Raw genomic sequence first — 5,568 nt, forward strand, 5'->3', positions numbered from 1 at the left:
ATAAATATCCATATTTCAAACATAATAAACACTTTTTTCTCACTTCCGCTGACTGTCGTACGTGGAAGCCGTCCAGGTGGCTTTGCGTGATTAGTGACGAACGCGGAGACAAAACAAAACAAAACAAAACGCCGGTCACTAATTAGAAGCACAAAACAAGGATTTCTAAAGAAAAATGTTGGAGGATTTCGATATAAGCCAAGAGGAGACTGGTTTTCCTTTGCTAAAGTAAGGAAACTTTGTTTCCTTTGCTCCTGCATTTGTCAGAGGCGCGCACGACGCATACGTCCTATGTCATCCGCCTGGACGGATTCCGCGTACCACAGTCAGCGGAAGTGAGAAAAAAGTGTTTATTACGTTTGAAATATGGATATTTATCTTACAAAAACGCATGGATTTGCTACAGGAGGCCTTTCTTCACCCCCCGGAGCTGTGTGAGGGACGTTTTATTACGGACAATTTTAAATATACCTCCGATTGGATTCGTCTGAAAGAAGAAAGTCACATACACCTAGAATGCTTTGAGGGTGAGTAAAACACAGGGTAATTTAAATTTTTGGGTGAACTAACCCTTTAAGTATTCCCTTGTTGGTTGCCATGGTTTTTTGTTTATTCATTGTGCCCTTTCAGTTGGTCACTCTCGACGTCACGTCAGTAATGACCGACGAATTGGGATCTCGCTTAGAGAGACCAATCCACTTCGAGTGTAAACTAAACAAGCCAATGCACATTGGCATGCGATGATTGCATCCAGCTGGTGCTGATCGCAGCGCGAGTATAACTAGGCAGCAGGTGCAACGCATACTCAGCTTTTCGCTTCGGAGCCGAGCGATCATATCGTTTTACTTCTGACTACTCTCCTGAGAGAAAAAGACTGAACGAGTTCAGCGCACTCTTTCACTCGGCTCACTCAGCCGAGTCCCGAGGTGGGCGTGGCAAAGCGGCAATGTTTGCCGCCAAACATTCACCCCCTGGTCAGACCTTGCGTTTCTCCGGGCAGGAGTACCCCTGGAACAGGTCTCCAGGCATGCTGTGGTTTACACGGATGCCTCTACCACCGGCTGGGGGGCCACATACGACGAGCATGCAGTGTCAGGGGTTTGGACGGGCCCCCAACTGCACTGGCACGTCAACTGCCTAGAGTTGTTAGAAGTAAACCTTGCCTTGAACCGTCTCAGAAGGTGCGTACGAGGGAAGCACGTGCTGGTCCGAACGGACAACACTGCGACTGTTGCATAGATCAACCGACAAGATGGTCTACGCTGCCATCACATGTCGCAACTCGCCCGCCACCTCCTCCTCTGGAGTCAGAAGCATCTGAGGTCAGGTCGCTTCATGCCATTCACATTCCAGGTCTGCTCAACCGTGCAGCCGACGAGCTGTCACGAGCTGTGCTCCCCGGAGAGTAGAGACTCCATCCCCAGACGGTCCAGCCTCTCACTGCCAGTTGTTTTACTCCCTGACAGAGGAAACACTCGGCACGGATGCACTGGCACACAGCTGGCCGCAGGGCCTGCGCAAGTATGCGTTTCCCCCCGTGAGCCTTCTCGCACAGACACTGTGCAAGATCAGGGAGGACGAGGAGCAGGTCCTGCATTTGTGGCGCCCTACTGGCCCACTCGGACCTGATTCCCGGAACTAATGCTCCTTGTGACAGCCTCTCCCTGGCAGATTCCTCTGAGGAAGGATCTACTGACTCAGAGAGGGGGCACCCTTTGGCACCCGCGTCCAGACCTCTGGAAACTTCACGTCTGGTCCCTGGACGGGGCGCGGAGGTTCTAGGTGGGCTACCCCAAGAGGTAGTAGACACCATCACTTCGGCAAGAGCACCGTCTACGAGACACGCTTATGCCTTGAAGTGGAGCCTGTTCGTCGAGTGGTGTTCTTCTCACCAAGAGGACCACTGAAGATGCCCGATCATAGTCGTGCTGTCTTTTTTGCAGCAAGGGTTGGAGCGAAGGCTGTCTCCCTCCACCCTTAAAGTCTATGTGGCTGTGATTGCTGCATACCACGACCCCGTGGAAGGGAAGTCGGTAGGGAGGAATGACTTGGTCGTCAGGTTCCTTAGGGGGATGAGAAGGTTAAATCCTTTTGGGACCTGATTCTAGTGCTCAAAGCACTACAGCAGGGCCCATTTTAGCCTTTGCAGTCAGTCGAGCTAAAGTTTCTTTCAATGAAAACTCTGCTCCTGACTGCATTGCAATGAAAACTCTGCTCCTGACTGCATTGGCCTCCATCAAGAGGGTAGGGGACCTGCATGCATTTTTGGTCAATGAATCGTGCCTAGAGTTTGGGCCAGCTGACTCCCAGGTAATCCTGAGGCCCCGGCCCGGCTACGTGCCCAAGGTTTCTACTACCCCCTTCAGGGATCAGGTAGTGAACCTGCAAGTGCTGCCCCCAGAGGAGGCAGACCCAGCCCTAACTTTGCTTTGTCCCGTCCGAGCCTTGAGATGGTACGTAGACCGTACACAAGGCTTCAGGACCTCAGATAAGCTCTTTGTCTGTTACGGAGGCCGGCAGAAGGGGAATGCTGTCTCTAAGCATAGGATGGCCCACTGGATAGTGGATGCCATCACCATGGCTTATCAGGCACAGGGTGTGCCCTGCCCGCTCAGGTTGCGAGCTCACTCTACTAGAAGTGTTGTATCCTCCTCGGCGCTGGCTCGTGGCGTCTAGCTGACAGATATTTGTAGAGCTGCGGGCTGGGCGACCACCAACACATTCGCTAGATTCTATAGCCTTCGTGTGGAGCCTCCTGTGTTCTCACCTCAAACGGGTAGAGGCACTGAGAGGCCCTGGTTTAGTGTCGGCTTGCTAAAACTGCTCCAGAGTGTCCGTGCTGTAGACCCTGTCGAGCTCCTCCATCCCCTCGGCAGCAAGATGTGGCAGAACGTCCGACGCCAGGCCCTCACTCGATGAATCCGTGAGAACCGGTAGAGGGCTGGGTTCCATATGTAGAGACCTAAGTGGATCCCATATGTGTAAAGTCCACGGTATAGCCTCAGAGCCCGTGTTTCCCCGGCAGACTTCTGCCATTTCCAAGAGGGTTATAATCACCTCTAATCTTCCATATGCACCTAAACGGTTGTTCATATGTGTAAGTGCTTCCGAAACCTCCTTTGGGAAGGATGGGGCTTCCGCAACGTTCCTGTTCCAAGTTGTATGGGTACGTTTTCCCAGTGTTATCCAATCTCACTGAGTAGTGCTACGACAACAGTGACTGGCCTTCTTGTTGCGAGCCCTGGCCTATGCCCAAAAGGGGGTACAGGAGACTCGCACAGGACACTGGAAGGGGCAGCATCCATGGCGTTTTGGTAGGGATCCCAATTCGTCCGGACATTACCGATGTCATGTCGAGAGTGACCGACTGAAAGGGAACGTCTTGGTTACGTATGTAACCCTCGTTCCCTGAAGGAGGGAACGGAGACGTCCCGTCCCGTCGCCACAGCTACTGTACTACCGCTGAGCGGCTGGGGCACCGGCTCAGCTCCTCAGCGAAAACCTGAGTATGCGTTGCACCTGCTGCCTAGTTATACTTTTGCTGCGATCAGCGGCAGCTGGATGCAATCATCGTATGTCAATGTGCATTGGCTCATTTAGTTTACACTCGAAGTGGATTGGTCTCTCTAAGCGAGATCCCAATTCGTCGGTCATTACCGACGTGACGTCTGAGGGTTATGAGGGTTACATACGTAACCGAGACGTTTTGTTTAATAAATATATACTTACTGCTGCAACTAGATCCTACTTCTACTACTCCTTGTCCTTGCAACCAGCCATGTGATATTGGAATTGCAAGATATAGACATAAGAAATTCTGGGGGAAAATGACAGAATTGGGAGGGAAAAAAGTCTGAATTATGAGATACAAAATCAGAATTGCAAGAAATAAAAGCCTGGATTGTAACATATAGTCGCAATTACCTTTTTATTTTTTTTATTCCGTGGTGGAAATGGGATTCCATATATTTTTACGAGCACAGGTATGGAAAAGCGATCGGGAGTATTTAGCCTATATATGAACATGCACTTGTGAAATAAACTGATGAGGATGGAACAGCAAAAAGTGCATTAAATACAGAGCAGTAAATTAAAACTGAGGAAACTGCATCTTATTCTTACTGAGCCAGGCTGCCACATAACTTAATAAACCATATGAGTCAGATTATATGGGACATTTTTTTTTGTTGTTATTATTATTATTTAGCAGAACCTTTTATCCTAAGCATCCTACAAGAGAGGAATGATAAGAATGATGCATCATAAATGGATATAATAACATTACAAGTTAATTAAATCTGTTCCTACCAGTAAAGTATTGGTCTAATGCACCAATCTGAAAAAGACAAACAACTGAAAGTCAGAGATGTGTTGGTTTTGCTTCCTCATACTTAAATAAGATAATTCACTTCAGGTGACATCACACAAAAAGAGATGCTCAGAAGCTATACACTCTATCGGACCCACTTTATATTAAGTGGCCTTAAAAACTATGTACTTACATTTAAATTAATCATTTGGTACAATGCACTTTTTGTGTACATACATGTTTTTACATTGTACTTATATTTTAAAAATACCTGCATGTAATTACATCTGTAATTAATTTCTGTAATTACATTTATAATTACACTGTTGACCCATCCCTTACACCTTAACCCACCCTTAAACCTACCCATACCACCAAACCTGTCCCTAACCTTACCCGTATCCCACCTCAATAGCAGCAAATGTGTTTTGCAATACAATATGAACACAATAAGTACATTGTACATATTTTTTGATGCAAGTACATAGAAGTTAAGGCCACTTAATATAAAGTGGGACCACTTTATCATCTCAAATGGGTTTCATTGTACATACAGTATGGCCTCCTCTGGTTTGGTATAAACTTTTGTATAGTGTGCTGGTGCTTATTTTACTATGTAATAGTTCTAGTCATATTATATTACATAGCCAATGATCATGCAGATGATGTTCTCATTTGAGTATTCAAAATCGAATTCAAATGATCAGAAAACTCTAAATGCACCAATGTTGTGTGACTATTAGTCTGTTTGGCTTCAGAAAAAATGAGGTCATATTAGTTCATATTACTTTTTTAAAATGCCATCTGACTGATTAGTAACTGCAAAGCTCAAATGTATATCCAGCAAAATGCTTCTCAGCATGATTTCTCTAAAGGTCACATGAAGTTCTGAATGAAAATGTAATCTGGTCTGATTGAGGTTCACCCTGCTGGTGAAGCTTCCCTTCTGCCCTAATATTTGTATCGGATTTTAGTAATTCAACAAAAACATCCATTGATTGGAAACTAGAAAAAACAATGTTAGTAGCTGAGATACCAAGATTACAATAGTTGGAATGGTACCCATTCCTAATAAAAATTTTGTTTCGAAATTAAATAATACTGATCAACTACAACACACAGACACACTCTTGCAGTTTAAATCTAGATTAAAGACCCATCTCTTTAACCTGGCTTACACATAACACACTAATACGCTTCTAATATTCAAATCCGTTAAAGGATATTTAGGCTGCATTAATTAGGTCAACCGGAACCGA

Source organism: Sinocyclocheilus rhinocerous, unplaced genomic scaffold (genome assembly GCF_001515625.1).
Source record: "Sinocyclocheilus rhinocerous isolate Xijiao unplaced genomic scaffold, SAMN03320098_v1.1 scaffold1176, whole genome shotgun sequence".
Taxonomy (NCBI): Eukaryota; Metazoa; Chordata; class Actinopteri; order Cypriniformes; family Cyprinidae; genus Sinocyclocheilus; species Sinocyclocheilus rhinocerous.